Source organism: Clytia hemisphaerica, unplaced genomic scaffold (genome assembly GCF_902728285.1).
Source record: "Clytia hemisphaerica strain Z4C2 unplaced genomic scaffold, Clytia hemisphaerica genome assembly, whole genome shotgun sequence".
In the NCBI taxonomy this organism is placed as follows: domain Eukaryota; kingdom Metazoa; phylum Cnidaria; class Hydrozoa; order Leptothecata; family Clytiidae; genus Clytia; species Clytia hemisphaerica.
In genome coordinates this window covers 945,931-961,109 of record NW_027104471.1, presented here as the reverse complement: position 1 = coordinate 961,109, position 15,179 = coordinate 945,931, and the positions used below count along the sequence as shown (strand labels likewise).

At 36.6% G+C, this 15,179-nt stretch overlaps 1 long non-coding RNA gene across 1 annotated transcript; it reads right to left on the bottom strand.

The window, feature by feature from the left end:
- Positions 1 to 1,314: 1,314 nt before the first annotated feature.
- Positions 1,315 to 4,605, bottom strand: LOC136821201 (uncharacterized). Its single transcript, XR_010848707.1, has 3 exons — positions 4,332 to 4,605; positions 2,644 to 2,721; positions 1,315 to 2,167 (listed from the first exon to the last, which is right to left on the bottom strand). It is a non-coding gene; the product is annotated as an uncharacterized lncRNA (long non-coding RNA).
- Between the last annotated feature and the right edge of the window lie 10,574 nt (positions 4,606 to 15,179).

The following is a 15,179-nucleotide window of genomic DNA, read 5'->3' as shown; positions in this document are numbered from 1 at the left end:
GATATTATATTCCCTTCAGGCTAGTTCTAAAGCTCTAAACCAGCATCTAATAACATGAAAACCAGAATATGATTCTTCAATGGGTATCAAAACTATAACAGATCTAACAAAATTTCAAGTATTTTCTGTCAAGAGCGTTGTGAACATTCCAACAACTTCCATCAAAATGATCTGTCACAGCTAAACCATTTTTAGCGCGGTCTGAGGATTGAGCCGAGAACGCTTGCAGAAGACTTGCGAGCTCCCGCACGGGAACTTTAATCTGTCAATCATCTTCTCAAGCGAATTGATTGCAAAAAAAAAGGAAAAATAGAAAAGTTGTATTTTTTACTGCTCTATTCACATATATACTGAATCTGAAAGGGCCATTCCAGAATTTGTCTGTAGCAGGGGGGCAGACGACACAGGATTTCCGAGGACAAAAGTTTTCAAAAAAATTCGAAATTTCCAAGGCGAGAGAAGAAAATGTATGAATTTCCAAGGCAATTGAATTAAAAAATGCAAAAAAAGACAGTCTGGCAAATCCTCTCAATTGCACGCTTATGTTCCGAGGGCGTAAGCGCGCAATTGCATGGTTATAATTTATGCCCGCTCCCGCCCCGGTTGAAATTGCTTAGGGATTTCAAGGGGTTCAGAATTCTCTAATTTGGGCGAAGGCATGGTTTAACGGGCAATCCATTTTTACGGAATCTTCTTCTACGATAAATTTTGAGTAAAACTGCCCTAGGCTTTTGAAATTCAACAGAGCTTTCGGAAGGAATTGAGTGTCAAAAATACAGGAAATTTTAAAGCGTGCAACAAGTAGCCCCTTGGGCGTGAAGACCCAGCAAAAGCGAAAAGTAGTAAAAACGTGTTAGGGGTCATCGTACAATGCTCTACAATGTTGCATAATCAAAAAAGAAAATACAAAGACGGGGATTAGCTGGGGCAACAATAAACGAGACGATGCGCATCACCTATATATCAAATGCAACAACAGAGTATAATTTTTTGTTCAATAGTTTTTCTTTTATAAAATAACGTTTGGTTTTTGTAAAATAAAGTTTAGTTTTTCCTATGCAAAGTATAAAGTTAGGTATAATGATTTCGTTTGCTAACTCAGCTTTTTTAGATTACAAGCTCTTTCGTATTGAATAGATACAAATGTGAAGCAATTTTTGATAGAAAACAGAGAGAAATCCAAAATATTTGTTTATCTCAGCAAAAAAGAACAATAAGCCGATATCTGGTCTGATACGAAATATGTGCTCAACATGAAACGGGAATACTTATGTTAGTATATAACCTATAGTACATAACCTTTAAAAAAAATATAACGGTTTTTTGTGTATATGGTTTTTCCAATGTAAAATAAAGTTTGGTTTTTCCTTAGCCTGTACCAAACCCTACTTCTTTATGTAGCTGACGATAGTAGTGTTTGTTACGTTTAGAGAGATTTTGTGTGAAGCGTGTTTTCAAAAAGCCTCTAAGTGAAGTGCAAAATTCTTATTGTCATCTGCAAAAGAAAGCCAATTAAATTCTCTTGGTACATTAATTTACAAAAAAATTAACTATTTTAGCTTTTTATGACACATGTAATAAAAGGTCTAAAAGTTGATTCTCAAGTTAAAAATTGTTTTCAACAGAACATGCATGTAATTAAGAAATAACATTTCATAAACAAAGAAAAAATTTCAAACACTCCATTGTCTCTAATAACCCCAGATCAAATACAGTTTGTTTTTCCTATGTAAAATAAAGTTTAGTTTTTCCTATGCAAAATAGAGTTTGTTTTTCCTATTATATATAAAATAAAGTTTGTTTTTCCAATGTAAAATAAAGTTTGGTTTTTAATTCAAATTTCTTTATTTAAATTTCGATACTAGTAGATAAATATTAAGTGAGCTGAATATGAAGAGTAAGTTAAGTAAGCTGAGTCGATTTCGTAAGCTGAGTAATCTGATAATGTCGCAAGTTTTGATTAGCCGAGTAATCTAGTAATTCCGAGTAATCTAGTAATTCCATGCAATCTAGTAATTCCGAGTAATCTAGTAATGCCGAGTAATCTAGTAATGCCGAGTAATCTGCGGTTGTTCCAGGTAATCTGGTGATGCCAAGTAATCTGAGGTAGGTTGGTTGAAGGGTTTAACCCTTCAGTAGGGGTTTAGTAACCCTTTGGTCTTGAAATCTGTAAAAAGAAATAAAAAAGGAATTTAGAAAGATGTATACTATTCATCATGATATCAATTGGAAATTAATAAGTCAAAGAAAATTATTTACATGCAAAGTTATTCAAGAAAAATCACAAAAAGCCAGTCAAATTCATGGCACATGCTGATAAAAATAAATTTCATTTACGAGAAAGCTCTTGACTATTTACTTACTGGGAATCTTTTTTCCATGAAAACAGTTAAAATCTGAGCAGAATTACTGTATGAAAAGTTTTCCTGGCCTTTTTTTCTTATAAAAATAGAACACTTAAAGGGTACAGAGATGGTTTCTATTATGAACAGTTAACAATAGAAAAGACAAAGATGCAGTTTCCTAAGGAGTTCTTGTTCATCATCCAGCTTTGCTATTACATGTTCCTGCTGCAAGCAATGAAAAATGATGTCAAGTTAGACCTATGCTTTCAATTCCCCCTCTATCTCAGTAAGTACCAACCTGAATAAATCAGTCATAATGATGGTTAAGACAGAGATGACAACTGGTCAGGAGTTGTCCACGAAGTTGGTTTTCAAGCTGAAAAGAAGAAATATTAATTTAACATCAAAGAATTTGAAAATTTACCAATTTTATCTGATTTTATAACCATTTTGAAGCAGATGAAAGGCTGTTCTAATAATAGATCATATTCAAAAATAGTGTGACATTTAGTGAACTCAAAAATATAGTATTTCTTGAATAACTTGAAAAATATTTCAAATATAACGTTGAAATTTTATATGATGATCAGTATTTACACAAAGAACATATTTTGATGAAAAAAATGGTAAAATGAGTAAAATGTGTGGTGCCAGGTCCAAATATGTCCAAATATGTATTTTGTCAGCCACCTCAAAGGAGGAAATGGTTTGTTTGAAAATGACACTTGAATCGGTAACTAGAGGTATCATATTATCTCAAAACAGATAAAAGTGCAACATTTTGAAACTGGTTGGTTTCAAAAAGCCACCAGTGTTGTCAGCCACATAAACGACTCATAGCTTATCTTGAAATATCTTGTAACCTAGTAAGCCACTTAATTTCGCTCCAAAACAATTGGAAAGGTTAATCATTCTACTTATCCTTGGTGAAAAATAAACGGTTAGCCACCAAAAATACTCATTTTATTAACATAATTGTCAGCCAACTTTGAAAATGTCACAAAACAGGCCTTTATTTTTGAACACGATCAATATTTCTGCTATGTTTATTCTATGTACCTTAAAGGGAACTAATTTTGGTCCGTGAAAAAATCAGAAAAATTGCATTTTGCGGGAATTAATTTTTGAGGTTAGTCCAATTCTAAAATTTTCACAGTTGATCCTGGTGTAACACATAAAAATTACAATAATAATTTTTGAGAAAAACCGTGAAAATTAGTTCCAAAAGTTTTAAAAAAGACGCAATGAATTCCCACCATTTTGTAAGAAAAGGCACTGCGCTGGCCAATGAAAAAAGAGTTTTTTTATCAAAGCTAATTCAAAACTGTACTTTTAAAGTTGCGAATTTGTGCGCAATGGTGAAAGCAAGTGAAATTGTATGCTTTCAGTGAAGTTTGTGGACGAAATCAGAAAGAAATTGGCTAAAAAGATTTTCGTCACAATACTTGCTTTTTTATCGGCATGTAGTTGGAACTCCTCCCCGCCCCCCTAATCGGCCAAATGCCAATAAAAAATTCGAAAATCTTTCGTCAAAGACCCCAAAGATGTAAAAGAGAATAGACCTTTTTTCAAAGAGGACGTCCTGGTGAATAATTATGTAGTCCAGCCATAAAAACAATGATAAAGCCATGCATAATTACTGTATCATGCATATCGTAATAAGAAGAAAAGGCAAGAGGAAAGGAAAATTTCTGGGGGTTGCCAGGGACGTGCGTTAATGATTGGTTTGATTGACTGTCAATTACGTTTGATTCATTCGATTCATGGACAATGATGTTCGATTGTGTTTGATCAGACAAGGCCGCGACCACAGAATTCCCTCTATCAAGCACCGCCCTCTATTAAGCGTCGTCCCCTATACCATCTAAATTTGGAAAAATTGTTTATTTTAGAGGTAGGTCGGGATTAGAAAGGGGTGGTCAGGATTAGACGTTTTGTGGCCTATTCTACTCGATCTGAAAATTTTATTCCAAAAAAAATACATACCTCTTGTTATACAAATGAGCAAGCAGCAAACAACACAGTAAAAGGATGAATAATCACGAAAAATAACGATTGTATATCAATAAATCTGTAAACAGCAACAATCAATGAAACAACAGCGTCTGAAAATGTCAGAGTTGGTCTGATATTTCAGGAGGAGAAAAAAACTTTGTCTCCACTTAATCCGCCATTTTGAGCTATAAAATGCAAAGAGCGCGAGATCTACAACAACAACAACTTAGATAGACTAGTAACTAATCGTTGTATTTCACTCTGCAGCTCCACTTGCAACAGACTCACTCCCTTCACTGAATACAACACGCAATACGGATACTTGCTAGTCTACAATTTAGAAGGAGCCCGGTTTTTGTGAAACGAAAACGAAAGTGGGACGGACAAACAGACAGTTGCTTTTGAAAGGCCCGTTCGCTAACGCTGGGCCAATTATAGGGTGGACAGGCCAAAATTTTCCCCTCAATTTTAAGAAACCAAACTAATTTTATTTGAAAGTCCTTACCTTTGTGAGAAAAATGAGGGGTCATTTATTAGAATTGGTTAAGTATTCCCAAAGTTATTCCACTTTCAAAACACAAAAAATCACCTTTTCAAAGAATCGCCTCCTTACACCACGCCAGCAAGAAATAATTTTCGGAAGCACCAAAATCGCGCCAAAAATGGCAGATGAAATCTAGTCTTCCGTGTGGCAGGGTGTGGGGAGTTTGGCCGGTGCGGTCTGAAAATCGGCCCAATGACTGTTAAACTTTAGCTTATCGCTAATGAGCTGGAAATGATAGCTAAAAACAAATTTCACCACTAGAAAGCTGAAATCCTCAGCTTTCAGATGGTGTATGCTGCTTAAATGAAAAAATCCGCAATCTTGTTAAAAAATCGCAATTTCTTCTTATTTTTCGAAATTCCAGACGGTCTGTAGATTTTCAAATAAAGCACTTTGTGATAGATTGTAGCCTAATCTTACTTACTTCAGTTTGATTTGATGATATTCATCTGTCCAGCTCGTTGAGCCCAACACGTATAATCTGATCGAAAAGAGCATTTGATTCAGCCAATCTTGTTTGTCGCGACGTAGTGTGAGGTTCGTCGGGTATAGAGCACAGATATTTATCGAGTCGTTTCTTGAAGGAATCTTTTGAACAGCCAGTGATATTTCGTATGTCAGAGGGAATACTGTTGAAGAGTTTTGGACCCTGTACAGCTAAGCTCTCACAAATAAATTTGCGAAAGCTACTTCGTTCGATTGTTCGTAGTTCACATTTTCGACCATGACGGCTTGTAGTTGAAGACGAGACACCACCTTTTACAGTGCCATCTCCTTCAGTGTGGCTGAAATTTGGTACTATACCCTCTAGTATCGACCAAATATAAATAATTCTATATCTCTCTCTCCTCCTTTGTAGAGAATACATTTTCAACATTTTCAATTATTCCCAATAATCGAAAGCACTAAGGCCTCTGATTTTATTGAAGAAGTTCTTTTGTACTGATTCAATCTGTTCTATTTGGTGGATGCTGTTTGGTGACTAAAGCTGAATACAGTAGTCGAGGTGAGGGAGAACTAAGGATTTCCATAACGTTATCATAACATCACTGCTTCTGTTGTTGAATGTTCTCAAAATCCAACTAGAAATGTCCTTTGCTTTTGCTATCATTTTATTGATGTGATCAGTGAATGAGCAGTCACTACTCATCCACACTCCAAGATCTTTGACAGAGTTTTTGTTTTCAATTACGGTTTTGTTGTTAGTGAAGTAGGTTGATAAACTTTTTGATTCAGTATCTTTACCGTATTTCAAATGTTCGAATTTACAACTATTTAGTTTCATGTTATTGTTCTCAGTCCAATCATAAACTATGTTGAGATCATGTTGCAACTTGAACGTGTCAATTATTCCTTGGATTTCTTTAAGCATTCTAGTATCGTCAGCAAAGCTTGCAAGGATTGAATATATACCTGATATTATCATCAATATCAGAAATCATCAGAAGAAACAAAATTGGCCCAAGTACTGTTCCTTGAGGTACTCCTGATATGACAGGGGCACTTTTGGATTTGAAACCATTTACAACAACAGATTGTTTTCTGCCTTTCAAAAACGATTCAATCCATCGCAATAGCTTTCCTTTGATCCCGAGCAGTGACAATTTGTGTAACAAAATTGCATGATCAACTTTGTCGAATGCCTTACTGAAGTCCAAATAAATTGTGTCGACATTAATACCTCTCTCAAGGTATGATAGTATTGTATCATAATGTTCAAGGAGTTGACTCAAACAAGATCTACCTTGTCGAAAGCCATGTTGGGAGTCATTAAAAATGTTATTCTCTTCTAGATAATTAACAATGTTTTTTCGCACAATCTTTTCAAAGGTTTTCATTATGTGCGAGGTTAGTGACACTGGTCGATAATTTTGGGCTTCACCTTGTTGGTCCCCACCTTTGTAAATAGGAATGATATGACTGTCTTTGAAGAGATGTGGTGTTTCCCCGTTATCAAAACACTCTCTCCAGATTGAACAAAAAGGAGTTGCTAGTTCTTGACTACAATTTTTGAGAAAGAGAGCAGAAAAACCATCAGGTCCTGGTGCTGCATTTTTGGATATTGTTCCAATCTCCTCAACAAAGTCCTCTTTCGTAAAATCAATATCAGTCAAAACAAAATCACTGTCTTTATCATTATATTTTGCGTTTTCGAGTGGTGTACTGAAGACTGATTGGTACTGTTTTTGAAGAATGTCTGCCATTTTTTTACTGTCAGACACAAAATTGTTTGTTGTTTTATCTATCAAAGGACCAATTCTAGCTTTGGTCTTACTATGTCTTTTCGCATAAGAAAAGAAATATTTTGGATTTAGTTTGATCGCCTCACAAGCTTTCTTTTCTGCAGTTATAGTACTCTTCCTGTATGAGGTTTGTAATTGTTTTTCAATATCAACGCGTTGGGTTTTGATTTTTTTTAATCTGAAAACAGTTTCTTGCTGAGATGAATCTTTTTTCTAGCTTAGAACGCCTCCTCATTAGAATCCTCCTTTCTCTCGGAATTATTTTATTTTTGTTCGTTTTGTAAGGTTTCCTAATTGGAACAAATTTTTCTACGATTTTTTCGCATATTTTCAACAGTTTTTCAAATTTTTCTACAGATTTTAATTCATAATATTCATTGTCCTAGTCAATTTGAGACAGTTCATTTTTTACAGATTCCCAGGCAATTTCTTCGTGATAGAAATTGAATTTTTCAAATGAGTTACTTGGAATTCTGTCGTTTGTTTCAGTTACTGCTTCTATAGTTTTATGAATGTTAAAATTTACAGATGAATGGTGCGTTATGTTTGGGTTCGTTGGGATGCATGAGTAGCTATGTACTAATTCACGGTTGTTTGTCCATACTAAGTCAAGTATATTGCCATCTTTGTGTGTTTCCTTAAGGATACACTGTTGTAACGTAAATTCATTTGCAAGTTCACTTAACAGATATAAACATTGCTTCTCATCACTAGAAGCTCCTTTTGTAGAACTCCCACAAGGCCAGGATGCATGTGGAAGGTTAAAATCTCCTAGCAAGAATATGTCTGGTAAGGTATTTTCCGCAAAAGTATTAAAAGTATCTCTCATCTTTTTTAATATTTCAGAAAATTCTTTCGAGGTTGATGGATGACCATGAGATGAGTCATCTGGTTGTCGATAAATAACAGATATCAATATGTTTAATTTCTTGGAGTGAACAATTAGCAGTCCATTCACACCGTTTGAATACTGCAACACTGGTTTAAAGGTTGAACTGATGTCGTTTCTAATGTAAAGTGCTACTCCTCCACTGTGTCGACCATATTTCTTTTTGGTTCGTGATCTATCTGCTCTAATTATGAAGTAGTCGTTAATTTCAACTTCTGCATCCTTGTGATCAGCAAGCCACGTCTCAGTTAGAGCGATGAAAAGTGAATTTTTCTCATGTAAAATATCACTTACAAATGGGACAGATGATTGGACAGTTAATGGTTTTAGTCCTTGAATGTTGAGTAGAGTAAATGATTCTAAGCTTGCATCATATGCTGGTTGTCCATGTGGTGTTGAAAGATTGGTTGAGTTGACCATTGGTTGAAATTTGGGACTTGATTCATAAGCCTTGGTGGTGGTTGAGGTTGATTTTTGTTCATCTCTGCAATGCAAACTTTTTGTCCATTGTCTGTAAAATCTCGTTTTTCAGATTTTGGATGAGTATTAGAAAATCCCTCTCCTTATCACTGGCATCAGGAATTTCGCCAGGGACTCTCAAATTTGTATCTTTCCTGTATTTTAACAGTTAGTGTTCCCTTGACATGTACAAATTTGCACGATTTGTCAAGACATTTATTGTATTTGATAGAGTTGGAATCTTACCCTGGGTTTACTAAAAAAACCGCGATTGAAAAGATGAACCAGCTCAAGAGCGACAGCCATTTGTTTCAATGTGGGTCGAGAATTTTCTGGTGCCGTGGTCAGCGCTAAATCGCGTTGGAAAGAAAATAGATACCTGGATCCAGTTTTTTTTACTTGTTTCCCTGATAATTCCTGATTGATTTAAAAAAAAAGAATGAACAGATTTGGATGATTTAAAGGTAAGTACTAATGCATCTAAGTTCATTTTTGTAAATTCTTCCTTGTTCCGCGCAAAAAATCCCGACGAGTGGTGTGCACCCTAGCAATTACACGCTTACCGCAAAAGCCGTCACCCGTCAATCTTGCTTAACGCTTACCGCCCGTTTCAGAACAATTTCGATAAGCGTGTAATTACACGCTTAAACATTCTGCCATTTTGATAACCGTGCAATTGCGCGCTTATATGGCCTTGGAACATAAGCGTGCAATTGAGAGGATTTCCCAGACTGAAAGAGTGGAATTTCCGATACATTTTGCAAAAGTACAAGGGGAGGGGGGTAACAAAGATTTTCTGGAATGGCCCAAGAACTTCTTAATTCGAGAGTCGGCCGGGTGTCGGGTGACGCGAAACGAAGATATTTGTGATTGCCGCCTCTAATATTTTTGTAAAGTCTATACCATCTATATACTGCCCTTCTTGCTTTCCAAACATTTAAAAACTGTCAGACTGTCAGACCCAGGTCAGACTGCAAAGAGTAATCTAAGTGGCAAAAACATTACAAATTTTAAAAACAGCTTTTTGTGACGTTAAAAAGTGATGTCAAAACCCTGGATTTTGATGCACGACAAAAAACACAAGGCAGTGTAGACCTAAAGCTCTAAAACAGCATCTAATAACATGAAAACCAGAATATGATTCTTCAATGGGAATCAAAACTATAAAGTGCACTTACAAACATCAATTTGTCAGATCTAACATGTAACAAAATTAATAACCGCACTGTCATCATTGACAATAAAACAAACGATTTTCTGTCTAGAGCCTTGTAAACATTCCAACAACTTCCATCGAAATGATCTATCAAAGCTCAGTCTACCATTTTTAGCGCGGTCCGATGATTGAGCAGAGCGCCCGAGCGCCCGAGCTCCCGCGCGGCGCGCACCGCGGGGATGAAAAACTTCAATCTGTCAATCCTTTTCTCAAGCGAAGAGTACGCGAAGCGATTCTAGCTTTACGATAGTGCCGCGGATCATCAATGGATAGTACCTTACTGGAACTAATTTTCGCGGGTTTTAATTTTAGCGTTTTTCGCGGTTTTTCGTCAAAATCGCGAAAATTTGATCCCGCGAAAAATTTTGAGAGTTCAAAACCGCCAAAATTAATTCCCGCGAAATACAATTTTTTCCAATTTTATCGAAAAATTTGAAAAATCCCTAGGAAAATGAAAGAAATTTGTCCAAAAAAGGGCAAAACCGCGAAAATTAAAACCCGCGAAAATTCCAGAATGGGAAAAACCGCGAAAATTAAAACCCGCGAAATGCAATTTTTCGGATATTTTTTTTCGACCGCGAAAATTAGTTCCCGCGAAAATTAGTTCCAATAAGGTATTCAATTATCATTATCCCTTTATTTTCATTCCTAGAACTTTTGCAAAAAAAAAGGAAAAATAGAAAAGTTGTATTTTTTACTGCTCTATTCACATACTGAATTTGAAAGATCTTCTATGTGGCGTTTGTTTGCAAACTTCAAAAAACTGATCTTTGTCCCGCCTTTGCGGGACTTTGGCTTAAGTGCTTGAGTGCAGCATAGGGTACAAAGTCCAAACATTCGTTTCCCGTAATTTTTGTGTGAAGAGTTAGGTCTATACTGCAAGGGCGATGCACTCTAGCTAGCTCTGTTTTAGTCTACAGTTATTGAGATTGCCTGGAAAAAAGATAAGATTCCATTAAGCTTGGTTTCCACTGTGTGATAACATGTGATAATGTTAGGGTGCGCACTCGTCGGGATTTTTTGCGCGGAATGAGGGAAAATTTACAAAAATGAACTTCAATGCATTAGTACTTACCTTTAAATCATCCAAATCTATTCATTCTTTTTTTAAATCAATCAGGAATTATCAGGGAAACAAGTAAAAAAAACTGTATCCAGGTATCTATTTTCTTTCCAAAGATATTCATGTTTTTTGACGTCAAGGTGAAAACGCGATTTAGCGCTGACCACGGCACCGGAAAATTCTCGACCCACATTGAAACAAATGGCTGTCGCTATTGAGCTGGTTCATCTTTTCAATCGCGGTTTTTTTAGTAAACCCAGGGTAAGATTAGGCTACAATCTATCACAAAGTGCTTTATTTGAAAATCTGCAGGCCGTCTGGAATTTCGAAAAATAAGAAGAAATTGCGATTTTTTAACAAGATTGCGGATTTTTTCATTTAAGCACCATACACCATCTGAAAGCTGAGGATTTCAGCTTTATAGTGGTGAAATTTGTTTTTAGCTATCATTTCCAGCTCATTAGCGATAAGCTAAAGTTTAACAGTCATCGGGCTGATTTTCAGACCGCACCAGCAAAACTCCCCACACCCTGCCACACGGAAGACTAGATTTCATCCGCCATTTTTGGCGCCATTTGGGTGCTTCCGAAAATTATTTCTTGCTGGCGTGGTGTAAGGAGGCGATTCTTTGAAAAGGTGATTTTTTTGTGTTTTGAAAATGGAATAACTTTGGGAATACTTAACCAATTCTAATAAATGACCCCTCATTTTTCTCACAAAGGTAAGGACTTTCAAATAAAATTAGTTTGGTTTCTAAAAATTGAGGGGAAAATTTTGGCCTGTCCACCCTAATAATGTGTGACAGACAGCCTGTCTGGAACACACTATCACAAAATAAAATTCTATTTCATAGTGGAAACGTTTAAAAAGAGTTTTTATCACGCGTTATCACACTGTGACAATGTGTGATAGTGTGTTCTTGGATTGAAATGAATTTCAATCCAAGAACACGAAAATTGTGTGAGATAACGTGTGACAAGAAAGTTCAAAAGGCGCCCGACACACCTGGTGTATTCTACGTCACATTTCTTTGTTATTTCAATTTTCCTTTGTTAAAAATATAATAGAAAGCAAATTCCATAGTTTGCTATCACAAATTTTCCCTCTTTCTACGAGCGGATATGACAGATGCGTTTCCACTAAACAAAATTTTATCTCAAGTTTTTTGTCACACACTATCACACACTATCACAAGTTATCACACAGTGGAAACCAAGCTTTAGAAAGAGTAGCTATGCAAATAAAAGATTGTAAAATAAACAGAATTCACATTAAAAACTTTTAAAACCAATAAAACTTACAAAAATTCTTGACTCTTGACTCCCTTGAAAAAGTTACTTTCGTTTCGGGTTAAAGATTCGGTGTCGGGTAGATTGTAAATGACTACCAAGGCGAAAATTTTTTCAAACTGCGGAAACGTTTAGACGGGGGTATGGTGGTTCCATTGAGACGGGGGTTCTGTTATCATCAGTTAGGTAGGGTCAGGGTTGCTAGTAACGGCTTGTCACTGTGCCGGGTGCATACTCGGCGCCTTGGGCCCCGCAGGGTTGCTAGTAACGGCTCGAATTTCAGTCAGGTTAAAAAAGGGGTACTTTTACCCATATTACAATAACATTACCCCCGTCTTTTTTGTCATTCTATAAGTATTTACAAATTTTGTATTCTGCTGTGCGAGTGTGGCTCAACGGACAGCGCGCTGGGTTTCTGTTCAGAGATTCTTTCATTTGGTGAGTTCGAATCCCGGTCGGGTCGGTATTTGGAGAAAGTTTGAAATATAGAACAGTTAGTAGATATCATCAGAAAACAAGTCTCAGAAAGTCAGAAAATAGAAAAGACGAAGAGATAGAATGGAAGATAGGAAGTAGAAAAAGTAGAAAAAATCCTGGAGAGTCATTTACAATCTACACACGACCTAAAGATTCGGGCTACTAACAAAACCGATATGTCATAAGATCGGATTTAACGGTGTGGCGGAAAGGGCGTAACGTAACCTCGCCCTCATCATATCATTCATTACCGTGAGTATCACAGCGCGAATAAATTCGAGCTGTGAAGACAAAGTTTTTTTTTAATACAAGATCTTGTAGAAAAACGCTCCCGTGGTTGATTTTGTTACTTTGAGCAATTACATTGAGACTTTCCCGACCCGATTGAAAAACACCACCTTGTCCTCAGAGGTTAATATTTTCTCTTTGAAAACTTGACCTCTGATACTCAGGGTAATCATTCATCCCCTTCTTATCCCGACCATAGTCCGAATAGAAAACGGTTTTCTATACGGACTATGTCCCGACCTACTCTATCTAGCTTCGAAAACTACGACCTCATGGCCCACCAACAAAAATCATTTTAGACAACCTTACGCGATCTTAGACAGACCTTCGACCACTTTTTTGAATTCTCTACACCCGAAAAACATAAAAAAATTAAAACTTGGTAAAAAACTTTTGACCTGGACGACTGGATTGAGGACTGGACCAGATTCAGTCAGATTCGAACTCTGTCTGGGCCTCGTAGTCATAATGATAGGCATGATAGTGCGTGGAGCCTTTTAAGGCAACTGGTTATCTGATATTCCGATGGCGGATTGGCGGCCGCCCACGCTAAAGCTCTAAAGGGAGCGGGCCAATTTCCCATCGGAGAGGAATGATAGTCGGCCTTTGATGTGCCGCACCCTCAGTCGGGTTCAACAGCCCTTGTGCGTAAACCTATAAATATTTCGGTTGGACCCGCCAATCCCCGAAAACGAGGGCTGGGTTATCAGACCTCCCGCTGCAAAATTCTTGACGCGGTCTCGCAAAATTCTGTAATGTAAACCTTCCAGATGTTGAAAATTTTCCCGATCTTCAGAGCTTTAGCGTGTCGAATGAAAATTTCACCATCTGGGTGCCAGATAAGGCAACTGGCTGACTTCTGGTGAAGCGCTGGGATTTTTTTTAAGGGAGTCCATGGCTTGCCACATGCCTCAAAAGGGACCCTTCAGAGTATTCTGGGACTTGACCAAAGGTGAACCCCAACAGAGCAGGTTCCCGTGGTTCTTGACAGAGAAAGAATTCTCACCGTGCTCCACGAAACCGGAAGTACCCAGAAGGTCCCCCATCCAAGCACTATCCTAGCCAGACGATGTTTAGCACCCAGGACCTTAACAAAGTTGGGTTCCTTCGCACGCAGAAAATATATGCACCGCTTTCCGGTTCGGTTTTTTTTAATTCGATGTATATATTTTACAGAATCTTGACGAGTTAATAATTTGATTGACATTGATGCGCGCGCAAAAACGATCGTTTCGAGTTTTCAATAAGAATGTTTACATTCGAAATTCGAATCCCAGACCAGAAAAACAAAACAGAAAGAAAAATAAAAAAAACAATCTAATGCGCTCATTTTTTAGAGTCTGTAGATTTATTGTCGACTTTTGCTTTTATAAGATATCTGGTCTGTAAATTTATCAAAACCTTTCCTTCAGCCCTTCGGTCGAATTTCAAAAATACAAATATGAACAAAAAAGTGAAGAAAAAAAAAACAACCCAAAACACTCCAATCTCTTCAAAAGAATTGAAGCTAATGACATGAAAAAGATAAATACAAAGGCCACCTCATACAAGTCCAAATTCAAGCATCAAAATGTAGTTTTATGAAGCAAAATTTTGTTGGTGCACATAAATAAATAAATCTAATTTCTCATCTTTTACGAAATCTCCACATTAAACAAGAAAGGAGGAAGAAAAAGAAGCAAACTTCTTTCCGCCTACTTTTTTTTCGAAATCCAAAATATTTTCCAATCTATGATTTGGTGCCTCACAGAAAATTTAAACATTACGTAATGTTATATTTGCAGACACTCGACAGCTAAAAAATGTCTTTAGCCGTATATCGGCTAAAGGCGGCAAATCTCTGGACAAAGGAAATATCGCTTATTAAGCATCCTCTATAAGGAGCACGAATCCGTTAGTGGATGCCAGCAGCCTACCCGAGACCCCATTACCTTTTAAGAGGTACCTGCTTTGGCATTACTCGATTTAGAAATAGTGTAGGGAATACACGTCTTTTTTTATAAGAACAAACTATATAAGAAAATAAGGCTTCGAGACCCAAAAATTTAAGAATATTCTAAGAACATTCTAAGGCTTTGGAGACTTAAAAACATGCATTTTCTTAAGAAATTACATCAAAATGCTCAAAAAATGCTGAAAATAAGAACCTTTTATGAACATTTTTAGCCTTCAAATCCAAAAAACTAAGAACATCCGAAGGCTTCGAAAATTTTTGACGTTCTTATAAAAAAAAAACGTGTATGGGGAATATGTTTAATTTCTGCGAAATTTGGCTTAAAAACACTTGAAAGTTTTCGCTGTCAAACCTCACAACACGAAGCAAAATACAACTCCTAAAAGTTGAAAAAGGGGGTTTCGTACAGAAAAGTTC